Source organism: Passer domesticus, chromosome 2 (assembly GCF_036417665.1).
Source record: "Passer domesticus isolate bPasDom1 chromosome 2, bPasDom1.hap1, whole genome shotgun sequence".
In the NCBI taxonomy this organism is placed as follows: Eukaryota; Metazoa; Chordata; class Aves; order Passeriformes; family Passeridae; genus Passer; species Passer domesticus.
The window spans coordinates 2,611,626-2,630,068 of record NC_087475.1 but is presented as its reverse complement, the minus strand read 5'-3'; positions in this window follow the sequence as shown (position 1 = coordinate 2,630,068).

Here is an 18,443-nt window from a genome sequence, read left to right as displayed (position 1 = left end):
AACAAACAGAGAGACCCCTACATCTTTATTTTGAAAATGGACAGCTCAAAATCATCCCTGAGATCTATAGCTTTGATAAAATCCCTACCAGAGATGTATTAATGCAGTTGTCAACATCAACGTGAACTTTGTGAGTTCAAACTCCTTCAGGGGAATTTTTTCAAGAATATGTCATTTCTGCAAACCACAGACAGGGCTGGAAGAGGACTTTTGTCACATTTCTGTGGCAAACATCCTTGCCCAAGGTGAAAAGAAAGATTTAATTACTGAAGTGAATCAAATGTGTAACTCAGAGCTGAGTCAGATCGAAAAGCCTGAATTTCAGCATCCAATACACTACAAAAAGGTCTGATTGTGACTGCAAAGCCCAGTGCCAGTTTAGAAATACTGATCTGAGCCAGTTATTTTCCTTAATGCTTCTGGGATCTCCAAGCAGTCCATGATCTCAGCATTGCCATCATTTTCTGTGAGCACCAAAATAACCCCAGAAAATCCTTATTGTTCCTGAAACGAGGTGGGGATCAGCCTGTGGAGAAGAGGACACACTGGCTGGAGCCAGCAAAGCAGGGAAATATGTGTTTTGTTTTTTTCTAGACCCCATCAGATTTGTAGTGACCCAGAGAAAGGAAGAAACTCCTGAGAAATGCAGATCTGATTCAAAATGTGGCCACTGAAAGTTCTTGTTATGATAATGGTGATGATGCATTCCAGTTTACCATGCCACAGGCAATGAGGCAGCCCAAATCCTGGCCTATTACCATCTAAAAAGGGAAAAATAAATCAAGAATACTTATTAAATTGGGCTTAAAGGAAGAGTAAAATGTGTGAGATGCTGGCAAACAGCAGGGTGCTATTGAAAGACACAATATGAAAAAGAGTAAATATTTACCATCGAAAAAAAATATGAGAAGGATGTCCTGAGGCACACATATAGACCCAGAATAATTAAATGAGAGAGAAAAGGAAACTACTAGAAGAAAAAAGACTTTTTTTTTTCAAAGTAAAATAAAGAAAATAGAAAAAAAATAATGCAGGGAAGTAAATTCACAAAGTGGTAAACAAATAACTTCAGAGAGAAGACAAAGGTCAGCAATCACAGGGGAGAGGAGAGGATTTTTGTTCAATATATTCATAAATGATCAGGAAAGCTTGGTGAATAATGAAGCAATGAATATGCTGATGATTCAGAATTATTATTTTTTTTTAAGTGCAGCTGAACAGTGGTGGAAATATTTCACAAGATTGACTGGGTGATAAATGGTAAATGAAATAAAAAGTAAAGTGCATGGAAGAAGAGTAACCTAAGTACATAATCACCAAGATGGGCTGCAAATTAGCTGCTGTCACTCACAGAGCTTCCCCTCACTGTGCGTGTGCCAGCTGAATATTCAAAGTCAAAAAAGACAAATTGCTTTCAGCAGTTATTAAGAAAGGAGTACAAAGGGGAAAACACAATTCTGGTTCGGTCCCAGTCCCTTTGTGACGTTCTGGCTGCCCTGGGTTAAAGAGGAGACAGTGTAATTAGAAGAGATGCTGAGAAAAGCCCTCTGGCTCACGAGAGCAATGAGCTACGGAAAAATGTTTTGAAGAGAGAAGGGATCTTAGAAACTGAGCAATCCCAGGCCAGATGGGGAAATTGTCTCAGCAGAGGGCAGGATGGTTTTCTCTGTGGGGAGAGGCCATGAGAGGGCTCCTGCAGAGTTATGCTGGGACCTTTGCAGCCTAACAGGCTCACAAAACCACCTGAAAGGGGAGGTGAGAGGGTAAAATCTGCTGGTGACACAGAATTTCCGTGGCAGTGAAAATACGAGGCAGCAGCTCGGATGGATTGTGGATTCCAAAATGGAATGACTGCAGGGTTGGACGGCACGTGAGGCGTCGTGTCTGGAAATGTGGAGTGATGCACACCTGGGAAAGGAGCAATCCCACTTTTTCAGCTCCAACAAAGGACCCTGAGCTGATTGTGATCACTCAGGTGAGTGCAGGGTGAGGATGGCAGGAGCATACGGAGGATAACAGACAGTTTTGGGAAAACACCAGCTCAGTGCTTAGCAACCATGACAAAAGCAAATGACAGACTAACAATTCTTAGGCAAGGAATCGAGAATCGCAGATTTACAAAGTTTTTTCCATTTTATAAACCCACTCTGTGTCTACTTTTTCATGCTGTGCTCTCACTCTCCAGCCTGTAAAAAGTTTTTTGAAGGGGACAGCAGTGTGGGACAGCATCCACATCAGGAATATTTGTGTACACCAGGTCTCTCCAGGTCCAGACAGGTCACAGCAGGCACAGCTCATGGTCTCATCTAACCTAAAAACTCAGTGGTAAGTTAGAAGCACATGAAGGAAGGTGGTTCATCACCTAGCACCGGGATGTGATGCAATTCAGCTGTGGATGCTAAAACTTCCCACAAGTCTGAAAAGCAATGGCATGAACTCAGTGAAGAAAAACTGTTTTGGGCTGTAAAATCCCCAAACTGCACATCTATCTCAGGAAATGTCTAAGCTGCAAATCCTTGGAGGTTGAAAGGGTATTTTTGGGAAAATATCATTGCCTGTGGCTGGCTGGACTTGAGCAAAAGTTTCTCATCAATTCTCAGAACAAAACAACCAGAAAGCATTTAATAAAATGATGTAGCAGGATTGGGAAATGAGAATAATGTGAGGGATGACTGCATTACCTTTGCTCCCTGTTGAAGTTTTCCTGTGAGCTCCTGTAACTGGCTCAGGAAACTGGGCTAGGGAGGGATTAATTTAGTTTGGCCAATCCCATGATTTTATCATTGCATCTTTTGATTTCCATCATTTCTCAGGGACATCTTTTCAAATAATCTAGTGAAAGTTTCAAGCTCAAAGCCAAGATAATCTAATTTGGGTTTAATACTGAATCTGGTAAAAATGTCCTGGTTTGGAGAATGGAAAATGCTGATGGGTGGAGCTTCACAGATCATTCAGAAACTCACCAAAACCTGAAGCAAACCCACGCCTGTGGATTGGTTGTGATTCCCAGAAGAAAGACCCAAATCCAGCACCACTCGTGATGTGGAGAGGGTTTTTCTGTGTCTGTTCTCTTCCACTGGTGGGAGGGAGGGATTTTTGCAGGTGCAGTGAAAGAGCAACACCTGCAAGGGGCACGAGCCAACACCTCTCACTGCACACAGGGACAGGGACAGGGGTGTTGTATTTGCAGGGGATGCCTCAACAAAGAGGGGAATGATGCATCTGGCTCCATGTTCTCAGAAGGCTAATTTATTACTTTATTATACTATATTATATTAAAGAATACAATACTATACTAAAGAATACAGAAAAGATACTTACGGAATGCTAAAAGGATAATAATGAAAACTTGTGACTCTTTCCAGAGTCCTGACACAGCTTGGCCCCAATTGGCCAAAAAGTCAAAACAACTCACAGCAGAGTCCAATGAAACAATCACCTGTGGGTAAACAATCTCCAAACACATTCCACACATGAGCACAACACAGGACAAGCAAATGAGATAATTATTGTTTTCCTTTTCTCTGAGGCTTCTCAGCTTCCCAGGAGAAAAATCCTGGGAGAAGGGATTTTTCCAGAGAATGTGAATGCCACACAGGGAGTCACTGAGATCACCCAGCAGCCCCAGACACTGATGTTCTGAGGGCAATGGCATGGAGCAGCTGATATATCTTGCCCATATTGCATCACTTTAGCATAATTCATTCATTAATGTCAGAGCAATTAGCAGTGGAAATAGGAGCAGGGTCAGCAGCCATTCACCCTGCAAGCTAAAATAAAATGTTACCCCTTTATTTTCCTGGCAGTTTCTTAGAGCAGATTGAGAGCTCTGGGTTTCACCTCACATGTCGAGGACTGAATATTATTTGGGACACATGAGATTAGAAAAAAAAAAAAAAAAAAGAAGAATCCATGGCTCTCATTTGCTACTATGAGAACAATGATCAAAACTTTGAAAACCAGGCAATGCAGGCAAAGGGCTGCAAGGTTATTTCTGACACAAATAACTAAAAGATAAATACAAATGAGAAATGCCTGAAATTGGAGAAGCAGGAGACTTAGGAAATAATAAGTGAGCCTAAGACCCCGTGTGGGAGGAAAAGGTCATTTCAGAGAAGTTTTGCCCTAGTGGTTTCAAAAGTGGGCAGCAAAAAGATGCTGCTTGAACAGCTGATGGTGAGGACTGGAAAGGCTGAGAGGGATGAACAGTGTGACAGGGTCTGTAAAAGAATTGAGGTCAGAAAGTGACCTGGGCTGGCTCAACTGAGCTGATAGCAAAAATTACCTACAGAGCTGCCAGAGTGGAGTCAAGATTATTGCTGTTTTTAGCAAGTTTCACTTACTGCTCTTTTCATTGATGGCTGTGAAGGGAGGAAATATTGGCTAGGAAGTGTTTCTTCTGCATCAATTAAATGTGGTTAAAAATAGAGGGAGAAATATTAAGCTCCAATGTTAGCAAGAGCTGATATATGATGATTAGTGGGAGAGCTACTTCAGGGGAAAACTGTGTCTATTCAGTTCAATTCTTCAAGGGATTTAACAAAATAATGATAGAGAAAAGTAGAAAGAAAAGAAGTAGAAATTTCAACAGAAAAAAGAAAGGCTAGCTACAAAATTCCTTTGAAATCATCACTTTAAAGATTTTAAAGAGACTGGGCATACAAAATGAACTGTAAAGTTCTGGCAAGAATCAGAAAAAAAATTCTCTTGAGATGGAAAAATCTTAACAAGAAAGAATGTCTTATTTTACTGTGGGTTTGGGGGTTTTTTTTAAGTTACTGCAGATGGGAGCATTGCAGAAGCCAGAGCTCAGCCTAGAGGAGCACACTGGAGGTTTCCAGCTGGGATGAAGGATGCCAAGGATGGCACAGGAAAAGGCACCTGAGGCTGCCCTTGCTGTGTCCTGCTTACCTGGAGTAACCCCAGGAAAAGTGCTGCCAACACTCACTGAGCTACAGCTGAGGGGCAAGAACTGGATCAAATGCACCCAGCAGCATCAAAATACAGCTGCTAGAGCTGGCTGGGATCTCTCCAACATAAAGTTTTGCCAGGATGAGTGGATTGAAGCAGAAATTGATGCCTGCAAGGATTGCATTGGCAGAACAGGCGCTGTGACAGCTCTTCCCACCCAAAGGTGCTTTGGGAGAGGGCAGACAGCAAAAAAGAGGAGTCCTTGTCACCTCAACAAAAAGCCATTTGCAATAGTTCCTGGGAGGGAAAATCCATCTGGGCTTTTAAAAACATCAAAAATATCACACCTGGTTCATGAATTCCCTGAGTCTGGAACAGCCAGCAGCGGGGAGGACACGTGGAGAGGACATTTGTCCTCTTGCTGTGGCCAAGTGTGTCCAGGCAGCACAGCTTTGCCCTTCCACACTTGCCAAGCACGTGGCACTGCCTCAGTCTTCACCACTCTCTCATGAAGTCCTATCTCAGATCTTCAGGGCAGAGTGAAAGCCAGAAAACCTCTCAGATACTGAGAACACAAAGCTAGTTTGGTGCAAATAGCAGAGCAATCAAATGTTGATGATGAAAGCTTTTGTTTTTTTGTTTTATTAAACATTTTCTCTATATGTTAAGCAGACAATGCAGCAGCCCAGGAGGGCTCTCACGTTGGATCACTGGCTTAAATCTGTCATTTGTAGCACAATAAATTGAATTGTCAAACATATTTCTGTCCACAGCAGCACAACAGCAATTAATTCATCCCATAAATACAGGGGGGGAAATGCTAATGCTGCAGTAACCCAAGCAGCTTCCCTCTCTAACATATTTTGCTTTTCGTAAATGAGACCTGAATTCTCAATGTCTCTCTGCTAATGGGAAAATTCTCAAAACCTAATTAAAAGGACTCTATTCAATAGGCTGTGGAGAATTTATAGCAGTGAAACTGCCTGTGTCAGACAGATAGGCTACTGATAGTCCTGTGGGAGCTGATGATGAAGGGCTGCAAGTCAGGATGGAGAGGAAAAGGAGCTGGGAGAGCAAAAATAACTGGGCAGCAGGGTGGGCATGGCTTCAGACAGCTGTGGTGGTGTGCAGGGAGGCTGGGGAAAGGACAGGGCTGGTGTGAGAAACAGCTGCTCACTTTAATTTAGAAAGGTTTTTAAACCTTATCAAAAATACAACAGAAGACTGAATAGAGAAAATGTTACAGTGCTGGGAGCAAAGGATTTTCCCCACCACGTGCTCACCCACACAATGGAGGTTTTGCCTTTTAACTCTTTAGCCCCTCCCAAAATTCTGTCCATTGACTCCTTCTTCACTGTCCAGTGGTGGAGTTTGCTTCCTCAAATCCTGATTGGAGGTCAGATGTCTCCATAGTGACAAGCCAGCCCTCCCAAAATCCCAACCCCAGCTGTCCCTTGATAAAAATACAGGGGAAAAAAGAACCCCAAACAAACAAAAAAACCCCAAAACAAAACAGACAAACAAACAAAAACAACAACAACAACAACAAAGCAAAACAAAAAAAACCCCCTTTTTCTTAACCCATATACCTAATATTTGTCTCTTAATTGTGAGAGTCAATCATCAATTACTCATCTATCACAGCTGGGGACGTGCTGCTGTCAGCTCTAAAATGTGCTGGTGAGATCCAGTGGCTGTGGTAAAAGCCACTGAGGCTTCTGAAAGGGCAACAGCAGCAGCATCTGTGAGGAAAAGCAGATGTGCTGAGGGCAGGCTTTGCCACTGATGACCTTCATGCAAACCTGGTGGATTCAGGGGGAGCTCACAGCATTTCTCATGTCACCAACCACAGAACAAACACTGCTTTTCTCCCAAGGTAAAACCAGTTTGCCCAAAGCTGGAACAGCTCTTGCCCAGCTTTACAGGCATGTTCATGCCAGGCAGGTAAACAAAGGAAAGCAGCCCAGCTCTTTCACCAGCCCTGCCCCACTGAAAATGCTCAATTGGTGGCAAATGTCCCCCTCCTGCACCTTCAGAGAGCCCTGTGCTAAATTCTGAGCTGGTCACCAGTGCAGAGCACAGGCACACAGCACTTTGCAGCCAAGGGTCTCTCACTGGAGATATTCCAGAGCCATCTGGACACAATTCTGTGCTCTGGGATGCCCCTGCTTGGGCAGGGAGGAGGGACCAGGTGAGCCTGACCCATCCTGTGGAGGGAGGGCTTTGCAGTGGCAGCACCCACTGCTGAGAGGAGACCAGTGGGGTTTAATTGCTAATCAACTGAGCTATGAGTTTCTGGTTGTTGGAACCCACTGTTCCTCTGCTCTGCAAATGCTCTTTCTGGGTTTTAGTCCCAGCCTGGCTGGACTTTGTTTGGAGTGGTTCAAAACCTCTTTACTCACCTCCTCGATAACAAAGGAGAGGTTTGGAAATGTGGAGAACATGAGGCCCCTGTAAAAGATAGGGGGCTGATTTCTGAAGAACCCTTCCCTGCCTGCTCAATGTCCTCCTCATCTGGCAACAGGAGCAGCCACTTTCACCTAATGCCCATTTAATTGTTTGCATTAAAAAGGGCCACCTGCAAGGGCAGAAGCTGAGAGGGGAATTATGTGAGCCAGAAGGAAGCCTTGGAAGTTGGGAGCCCCAGCCTGCTGCTCTCGCCTGAAGGTCTCAGGTTTGGGGCTTTTCCCTTCATTCTCTCCTCCAGCCTGGACTGGAGGTGAATCCCTGGCTCAGTCCCTTTGCCCCTTAAAGATATTTTAACTTAATAAAATTGCATTAGCAGTAAAAAAAAAAAAGTGCTGCCAATGATTTAAATTATTTGTTGCCACCTCTACAAGCCCTGCTGCTTGTGCTGGGATCTGTTCAGAGTAACTGTTATTTAGTAAATGCTTTGTTTGCTATTCCTTAGGGTAGTTTTATACAAACTTTGATTAGAACGTTCCCTACCAGTTATGGGAGTGAACACACTGGTCAGGAATTTTTAGTCAGAGGTTTTCTTCCCATGCTGGAACTAAACTTGGCCATTGTAACTGCATGATGTAACAAAATAATCACTACTGCAAGGCCTAATTTGGTGAATTCCTTGCTATTACATTGGTCTCAGAGACTTGCAGTGTTCAAAGCAAGTGATCCCTACTGCTGGCCTTAGGGAAGCACAGGGCTGCAGAGGGTGTGAAGTGCTGAGATACCCTCGGCTGAAATGCTCCTGAAAAACAGCTCCCAAACAGATTTCAGGTGAGAGGACAGCTGGGGAGTCCTTTAAAGGGCAGCCTTGGCAGTGAGGCTTTTTCCCTTTTTGGAGGAGCCTGTCGGGACATGGAAAGGTGAAATTAATTTGCTTTAGATGTCACCAGGGTCAGGATCAGCCTGGCATGAACATTTGGCTCCCATTCACATTAGGTGGGTCATCCCAGTGCCAAGAGGACTTTCTGGGACTTTTCTGACCTCATTCATTTCACATTTTCATAGAAAGAAACAAAACAAGTTTGCTTATATCCTTGGAGAGACCAATTCCTGTGCCATGGTGGCAGCAAAGTGAATGGGGACAGGATGTGGACAAAGGGCTTTGTGTGCTCCATCTGTCATCTTTATGTTCCTCTAGGATATAAAAATGTGAGTCATGTCTGTGGGACTGATAGAGAGAAAAGGAACCCTTAAATAATCTTTCTTCCTCTTTTGATTTGGTTAAATCCAATAGGCTTTGTGCATAGAGACCCCTACAAAGCAGATGTGCCTCAAATCCTGCCCTTCACTAAAGTTTGGGCCACTCCTCTCTTGAACTCATCCCTCTCTCATGCCACAGCTCAAAGCAGATTTAGGAGAAGGAAATAATTTTCTTTTAGCATCCTTTTACCTTTCTAGACATTTTAAAACAAAAAAAATTGCTCATGCCGTAGTGAATAGTTGCCCTAACAGGTGCAGGGCCCCTGCACTGCAGGTCACCCCTGTGATTCCAAGTCACCTGAAGCTCAGTGTGTGTCACTGGTGTGACTGCTCGTGGTCACCAGGGAAAACAGCCCTGAAACAGCCCCATCCTAATGTTCCTGCTTGGGCTGGTGGATTTCAGCCTGGTTCCAGGAAAATGCTACAACAAGCCCAGAGTGAGGTGGCCAGACCCTTTCCCAGCTCCCTGCACAGCCCAGGAGGGAGCAGGGTGTCCTGGGCCCCTCATTCCTGCTGGGTCAGTCATTGCTCCTGCAGGAGCAAGGCTGGAATTGCTGGATCAGCCTCATTCCCTGGTTTTGGGAGCCAGCCTTTTGCTCCTACCTCATTTTCCACACAGGAGAGAGTCAGCAATCCCTCTCCTCAGGAAAGCAGTGGGGTGGAAGCAGATTTCAGCAGGTTCTCTGCTTTGCCATCCAGCTAAACTTAGACGGTGCCTTTCCTCTCCAGTCCTAAAAGTTAGCAAAACTGGTTTTGAAATCACCAATTAATTAGGTTGGAAAAGACCTCTGAGATCACAGAGTCCAAAAAATTCTCCTCCACGTGCTGTGGGGTGTGGTTAATTATTCAGAGCTGAAGTCATGGGAGTAAAACCCGTCTGAAATGTGAGATCCCTGCAGGAGATGGGGAGGGATGAAGCCACAGCCCAGCACTTTTTGCCCCTCTTTCCCTGAAACCACAAGTGCCCAGGGATAAAGCAGCAGGAGTTAAGCCTTGCTGGGCCACAGGGAGGGCAGAACCTGCACCAGCCATGGCTGGACCCTGCCTGTGCCTGGGTCTGGGGCCATCCCTGACCTGGAGGAGCCAGTCCTCAGGGCTGCATGGGGAAAGGCTGATAATTCCAAATTCCATTTTTCCTCCAGCTTTCCCCTTCTTCAGCACTACGGGGACAGGAAGTATGAAGGGATCAGTTACCAGAGACAGAGGATTTTATTTTTTTATTGACGCCCAAGTCCCTGAGTGCTCTCTCTCAGGGCTCAGTTTGGTTGGTGCCAGCTGCAATAGCCCATCCCATCTCCTGGGAGGATGGAGGACCTGGGGAATTTGCACAACACCCCAGTGTGAGCACCCCAATCCATGCCCAGCCTCTCTGTCCTGCCGTGGTTCCTGTGCACAGGTGGGCCAAAGCTGCTTGTTTAAAAGATTCCCATAATCCAGGGGTTCTGGGGGGTCAAGTTTCCCCCTTGCCCTCCCTCCCTCCACCAGCATCTGAGCACATCCATGCCTGAGCTTGCTGCAGGAGAAAGGAATTTATTTTTTTCTGGTTAATTGGCTCAAGAAAAACCCCTCAGCTCCAGCATGGCACTGATGATGGGTTTGGTGGCTGCTTTTGGCCTGCTCTGAGGCAAACCAGCCCTTCTCCTCATGCCCTGGCAATGCTCTGCTCCAGCCACCTCGTGAGGATGCCCCAGGGGCCACAGGTCCAGCCAGGAGCTCTGAGGCATCACAGCTTGTGCCACCCTGCCTGGGCACAAACACCTCCAGCACAAATGCTTTTATCCTGTTTCACAGAGTACTGCCCAAAAAACACCTGAGAGACTCTTTGCCAGGTCAGCTAAAGGCACTTCCATAAGAAACCTTAAGGATTTCCCCATAAGAAACCTTCAAGTTAAAGGTTTCTCCATAAGAAACCTTTCTGAGCTGTGTACAGCATGGATTATACAGGATGATGCCACAGAAACTTATTTAAATAAACCTTACACTATTAGCAGATTAACTAAACGTTTGGAAAATCTCTTTTCCCTTCTGAATATTGGCTTGTTTTTTGAGTTCATTTATCTTGGGGAATGGAAATTGATTCGAACTTTTGTAGCACAGTCCTTGGGGTGTGTTCTCAATGCCACTTTTTTTTTTCCCTGTTGTCACCTACACAACAGAGTAAGAGGCTCCCATACAGAATTTGAAAGCATCAACACAGCTCTACTCCCTAATTCTCTGCTGGTAGGATGGGGCTGCTCCCTTTGAGCTACTGAATGGTTTAAATCAGCTTTTCACCAACTCAAGAAAGAAAGAAGCTGCAATAATTCCTGATCTGATTCAGAAAAATGTTATTTTTGATCTGCTCAACAAGCAGCAGATCTCTGTGTGAATGTGCTACCACAGCTCAGAGAAACACAAATCATTGGTGTCCCAACCTTTACCCCCAATCCTTTTCTGAGGAATAATGCTCAAATTGCCTCCATTTTCTGTGTCCATCATGCTCACCATGATCCTCTACTGAGCTACATTTCACTTTACAGCTCTAAGCACAGTATTCACTCAATGTTTAGTATTTCTTGATAGTGAAGCAACACTTTCCTATGAAATGCTATGCAGCAGCCCAGGCTAATTTCAGATGCTGGATTTTGCAGTTCCTGGATGCTGATAGAGAAACTCCTGAGCTTTGTCTCTGGGTCACTGCTGCCCCACAGCCAGGGAGGTGGTTGGATTCAGGATAATGTCCATCTGCAGGCTTTAGGAAGGATGTGTATCCAAAACAAACAATCCTTTTTGAGGCTTTCATTTTACACTGGTTGTGTTTACTCAAACACGCTGATTTTAATTGTGGGGCTTTGTTACTGTTTTAATTTTTTTAGTCACTTTTGATTAACCTGTTTTTAGCACATTTAAAGCAGGCTGGTGGCTGATTCGAGCAAAGGGAAGTTCAACCATCAAGCTGGGCATTCTCACCAGCCTGGCTCTCATTTATCACTGGGTGTGTGTGTGTTCTGCTAGCTGCTAAATAAGTTATCCAATTCAGTGAATCACCAGATCAATGCTTTCATATGTGTGTGCAGCAATATTTTCTATTTGCTTCCTCAATTATGCAAGTGATGGGGATCCTTCAAGCAGTGCTCAGTCCAAGGGACAAAATGAACAGGGGCTGCAAGTGATGAGGGGGAAAAGGGAGAAATTGGCTTTTTCTTTGTGAGGCAAATATGTGCAGACCCAAATGAGACAGGATTTGCAGAGGGGCTTTTATTGTTCCTCCTTTCTTTTGCCAGTGTTTGGTAGATTTGGTAGCTGTGCTTTCAGGTAAAAGGCAGAGCAGTGGTGCAGTCCTTCCACTCCAGGCTCTCCCTGCCTTGCTGGATAATGTGCAGAGGTTGTAGCACTGAGGAAATTGGGATTATGGGTCTGGTGGAGCTGCAGCTCTGCTGCAGAACCATCATTGGCAAAAAAAAAAGCCTGGGAGAAGCCCCATTCCTGTGTGTGCCTGTTGCTTCCTGGGAACTTGCACAGGGCCTGAAGAGAGCTCATTCAATGTTACACTCATTGCAGAAATTGCTGTCCACAGGGGCTGATTAGGGCTCAGTCAACACTGCAGGGCTGGTGACGTCAGTGGGGTACAAAAGGTGACACTGCTGCCTGCCAAGCTTTGGGGTGCAGGGGTTACCCCAGGCAGGCACCAGCTGGGTGCAGGCAGCACGGGGGAACAGGCAGCTTTTGGGAACAGGCAGCTTTTGGGAACAGGCAGCTTTTGGGATCTGGCAGCCCTTGGGATCAGGCAGCCCTTGGGAACAGGCAGCCCTTGGGAACAGCCAGCTTTTGGGAACAGGCAGCTTTTAGGAACAGGCAGCTTTTGGGAACAAGCAGCTTTTGGGAACAGGCAGACCTGGGGAACAGGGAGCTTTTGGGAAAGGGCAGCCCTTGCAGGACTGCAGGAGCCCTTCCTGGGGTGGGGGAAGGATGCCCTGTGGGCTGGGAGCTCTCCCTGACAGCTCCCCTGTCCCTGGGATGGCTCTGGCTCCATCCCTGCTCTGCTGCAGTGCCCACACTTGGGTTGTGTTGGTATCTGTGTGATTCTCATGAGTGACAAATCCCCCTGTCATGCAGGTCCCTGTGAGGACAGGTCTCACAGTGACATCCCTGTGTCTCACAAAGGGATGCTGGCAGCACTCAGAGGGCTGTTAGGAGCAGCAGCCATCACCCTCCTCCCCAGTAAAACCCTTTATCAGGCAGGGACCAGGATTTTTGGGTCCCAGAATCAGCATTTGCAATGGGAAGGGGATTAATTAATTACCTGAAGCAGCATTTCTGAATTTCTAGTCCTAATCTGTTGGTGACCAAAGCTGTTGCTGGCCACCACAGCAGCTGCCAAGGAGAGGAAAGGAAAGGAAAGGAAAGGAAAGGAAAGGAAAGGAAAGGAAAGGAAAGGAAAGGAAAGGAAAGGAAAGGAAAGGAAAGGAAAGGAAAGGAAAGGAAAGGAAAGGAAAGGAAAGGAAAGGAAAGGGGAAAGGAAAGGAAAGGAGAAAGGAAAGGAAAGGGAAGGGAGAGGAGAAAGAAAAGGAAAACTTTATAAATAGGAGCGCATGCCCATGCATATACATGGGTGAACAGGAAAAGGGAAGTCACATAAACAAAGAAGCATCTCTACTTGTAAATAAAGAATCATTTGGCTGCGTGGTCCAAGATGGTCCTGACTTTGTTTAAAATGACTGTGGCCCTCGGGCTGAGAAAGCTGGGAAGGGCTGATCCACAGGGCAGCACACCTGGCACTGCCCAGCAAGCAGGGCTGGCATTTGCCGACACACAAACTGGGATGCTCCCAGTTTGCTCCATCTGCTGCTGGCAGGGAGGGGAACAGCCCCGAGTCCCACAGCCCCCGAGGCAGTGAGGTGTGCTCTACCTCTGCTGCCACTGAGCTGGCCCTGAGTTTCTCTGTGGAGCCCAATCTCCACCAAGCACACCCTTTTGGGAGCTCCTGGACTGGGAAAGGGGGAGCAGAAGGTCCTGGATATAAACCACAAATGTAAAGCTCTTTAACTCTTCCAAGGCATTGGAAAAGTTTTTTTCCCTTTTTGTTTTCTGGCTTATGTTTATTTTCAAGCCTATCTGCAGTTTGAGGCTTCATTCCTTTCTCTGCTTCTTTCTCTGCAAACACCCAGGAGGCTCAGTTCCACAAGAGTGAAGGGAGAGGTGGCCAGAGGGGCTGTGGTTCCCTTGGGAAGGTGTCACCATCATTTTTTATGAAAAATCCCTTCACCGGGATTTTTTCTCCTGAGAAGCCTCAGAAAAGAAATGTAAACAACAATTATCTGCTGCTTTGGAATGTGGCAGGTGCATCTTTGATTGGTTCCATGGGAATTGTGTTGACTTCATGACCAATCCCAGTCCAGCCGTGTCAGACTCTCTGGTCTGTCATGGGTTTTTATTATTCTGTCTTTTCTAGATTTCTGATGTATCCTTTTCTATATAGTTTAGTATAGTTTTAGTATATAATATAATATACTATACTCTAATATACTACACTATAATATACTATACTATAATATACTATAATATGATATGATGTAATGTAATGTAATGTAATGTAATATAATATAATGTAATATATAATATAATATAATATAATATAATAATATATATAATATATATTGATATAATATATATCATATATCATATCATACAATATAATATCATATAATATAATACAATATAATATAATATAATGTAATATAATATAATATAATATAATATAATATAATATAATATAATATAATATAATATAATATATCAGCCTTCTAAGAAATATGGAGTCAGATTCACCTCTTCCCTCATCCTCACAACATCACCAACAGGAAGGAGCAGTGCTTGGTGCCCAGATGTGACAGGAGCAGGGACCAGGATCTGCTGCAAGTGGCACCTGTGCAAGGACAGCAGGACAAGTCCAGGGATGCTCAGGGACTGGCTGGAACTGTGATGGGGGCACAGGGCAGCGTGACAAGAGGCTCCACCCCAGAGGGGTGAGGAGCTGAGGAGAAGAGGGTGCTGCCTTAGGAAGGGAATGAAAGCTTAAAGTTTTCTTATATTTTGGTGTTCGCTGTTTCTTGCAAGCAGGGAGCACATCTGCCCTCCTCCCTCTGGGCTTCCCAGTCCCCCAATCACTCCATGCCCTGGTTTTGGCTGGGATAGAGTTAATTTTCTCCTCAGTAGCTGGTGCAGTGCTGTGTTTTGGATTTAGCAGGAGAAAAATGTTGATAACACACGGATGTTTTTGCTGTTGCTAAGTAGAGATCACCTTAAACCAAGGACTTCTCAGTCTCCCGTGCTCTGCCAGTGAGGAGCTGCACAAGAAGCCACGAGGGACAGGACAGGTGATCTGAAATGGCCAAAGGGATATTCCATGCTGTGGAACCTCATCCTCAGTGTAGAAACTGGGGCATTGGTCAGTGCATGGTGAGCACTGGGCATCATCTCTTGGGTTTTACTTCTCTCCCTCTCTCCTTTCCAGTGTTGTTGTTGTTATGATTAATATTATTATTTTCAGCTATTAAGCTGTTCTTATCTCAACCCACAAGGTTCACCTTTTCCTTCTGATTCTCCTTCTTCTGAGGCAGCTGCGTGGGACTGGAGCGAAACCTCAACGCTCCTGAAGCTGCTGGACAGAATTTGGGAGAGAAACTGCAGGAGAAACTCCTGAAGCGGTGATACCAACATCTGACACGTTTTGTGCCAATCTGTGACTGCTCCCACTGAGGGAAAAGCAGGGATGTGGCAGGTTTGGCATGGCAGCAGCTGCTGGGCTGGGGGTCTGGTGCCTGCCATGGGCAGGGGACATGAGGGGACAGCCAGCAGAGGGAAGGTTGGCATTTAGGGACACGGACCTGTGGAGAAAGCAAAGGGCTTGTGAGGCAAGAAGGTCTCTGAGAGGCTCTGGGGTATTGCAGAGGAGGAGCTGTAAAAATCAGGGATTTTCATGGCATGGATGGATGTGGGATGCAGAGCCACGGGGGGACAGGGACACAGAGCTCTCCAGCTGCCATGGACGTGTTTTCCTCCTTCTGCAGAGAGGAACAGGAGGAGGAGGTGAAGGAAATCTTGAATAGGTGAAGGAAATCTTGAAGGAAATCTTCAATAGGTGTCACCTTTCTCTTCCCTCTTCATTGCAGCCATGGTGCAATGAATTATTTTGCTTCTAAAGTTTAACTTCCACTTCCCTACCAGGGAATTTTTAAAATTCAGTTGTCTGTACATGGCTGTGTCTAGCACCAGGTACCTGTGCTGAAATATTTTTATGTGATGGTCTTAATTTTGCCCTGAGGACTGCAAGTTGTGATCCATCCCAGTCCTAGTAAAAGTGCTAATAAAAAGGAAGGTTGCTAAACCTCTAAATAAACTTTTTTCTTTCTGTCATCAGTGAGTAACAAAGTAATTTCTAAGGAGAAGATTCTTTTTCACTGCTAATGTCCAATTATAAATTCAGCCTCCAATGGGAATAGAGAGGTATTTGGAGATGTGGATAATAAACTGCTCAAGAGATCTCTCTGGATCTGCAGTGACATCTTACTGCTATTCCACTGTAATATTTTTATTTTAATATTTTGAAAATAACAATATATCAAAGCATGAGGAATCCTGAGGCTGTGATTTCCAGGGCATCCCACAGCGTGAGAAGCCAGCAGCACCAGCACACAGCAGTCACACAATTTGGGGAGCTGGGGCCAGCACCCCCAGAGGAGACCTGGGGAGGTCTGAGGATGCTCTGACCACACTCCCAGGTGCCTGAGAGTCCTCTCCTCTGCTGGGGGATCTGCATCTCCTCAGTGACCTCTCCACAGCCAAAAATGTGACAAGTGCTGTGACTGCATTTGCATTACCCACTGCTGGTGGCTGAGGCATGAACTGCTCAGCTTTTTTTCATTTATTTATTTATTTTTAACGGAGGGTGGAGGCAAAGTTTTGCTGTATGCTGCCATCTGCTGTGGGCTTCATATGATTATGAGCATTTCAAATTTGTTTCTGACAGAAATAATGCTGCTTAGAGTAAAGGGGATCAAATAAATGACACATGGAGTTGTAAGACAAGGATCTAAAACTCCCTTCCACTTGACCCCCTATGCAAAATGTCCTTCAAACCTGTAGGAAGGAATGATGATTTACTGGTGATTTTAAGGGCAAATTATTTCCTCTAAGTGCTTCATGCTGTGGTGCTTTAAGTCATTCTTGTTCTTTTCTCTTTCCTTCTCATTTTCCCCCCTCCCTGCCTTCCCTCTCTCACCTGAAAGCTCCAGGGGGATGAATTTAAGGCTGGCAGCCTCTGAGCAGAGCTCTGACCTGGGTGCCCGAGGCAAGGCCAGGCTCCTGTCTCAGCTGCCAGCCCTGTGCCTGCATCTACCTTGAGTAAATACACTCCAGCATTAGGAGGTGGGGAAATCAATAATCTTTTTTCCTCTGGCTCATTGCATTTTACAATTGCATTGCTCAGACTATCAAAGCTCTCTTCAGGGAAATGAATTGGTGATGGAGTCAGTTTCTTTTGATCAGGAAATACTGGTCTGGTTGTATTTTGACAGACCATAAGATTGGTGCATTTTTTACCTCTCCCTTGCCAGAAATGATGCAAACTATACAAAAACTTACTCATATACCTGATGTCCTCTACTGGGGCTGGAGCTCCACCAGCAAGAAAACGTGTGACAAAAGCAACAAAACAAACTTGGAAGCCTCTGCTGGTGTTAAACACATCAAAAGAGAGATTAGAGGCAATGATCAAGTGTGCTCTTTCAGTCCAGATAAGAAACATTTCCTTGTACCTTCCCTAAAGTCAAACACACCAGGTAAGCTCCTTTCTTACTGTGCTTTATGTAATCTGGGGCTCTTGGTGCCCACAACTCTGATACTGCTTCTCACAGGGCTTTTTGTTGGAGGAAATAAGTTTGGCCTGCAGGTCTTGAACCAGTGCTGCACTCCCAGAGATGCTGGGGTGTGTGCACCTTTCAGGGATGCAACCAGGCTGGAAGCAGCAGGATGCACAGTGCAGCACTTAGAGTGAAAGCTTTCAACCTGCTTTGTTTGGGTATTGGAGGCACTCTAAGAAGTGAAGAGCCAGATCTGATTTTTTTTAAGCTTAATGTGCAGTTCTTAAATTTACATTTACAGACTTACTTGGATCTTGTCCTAAGAGCAGAGCTGGGCAGATCCCCACCTCTGTGCTGGGGTGTACCCAGTGCAGGATGTGTTAAAAGCATGTCAAAGGCAAGTTAAATGCATGTCACCTCTTAGAAGGCACTTTGCCTTTCTCAGACACCAATCTTAGGCTGTCATTTTTATGCTTATCTCTGAAATTTCTTTACAGAAATTTCCTGCTTTGTACATCACAAGTGGAAAAAAAAAATTGGATTGGCCAAAGGAGAGTTCATCCATGTGATATTTCTCAGAATGTCTGGGAAAAATGCTTTTTGAATAAAAGTCACATGTGGTTCATCCAAACTTTCCAGCTCTGTCTCAGTTTCCTGGCTAAACTGTCACAGTGACAGGAACAGATGATGAATGGCAAAGGAATTTTTCTTTGTGTGCTGGACATGTCTCACAAAGTCCAGCATGTGGAGAACATTGGGTTAATTTCCTGACAGTCTGTGACATGTTGCTGCAAGGCTGTGCCCACAAGCAGGCTGTGCTTCTAAGGGATACTGTGGTTGTAATTTAACCCCGTATCACAGCAGTGATCTGAGTTCCCAAACCAGAAGCTGTTTCATCAGCCTCTTTAATAACGTGGCAAATAGACACTCCCCTAATAGAAAGGTGTTAAACACTCCCAAGGTGTTTACCATTAAACCCCTAATCAGGATTGCTTAAACCAGAGCTGCCGTCAGCCCCACCTGCTT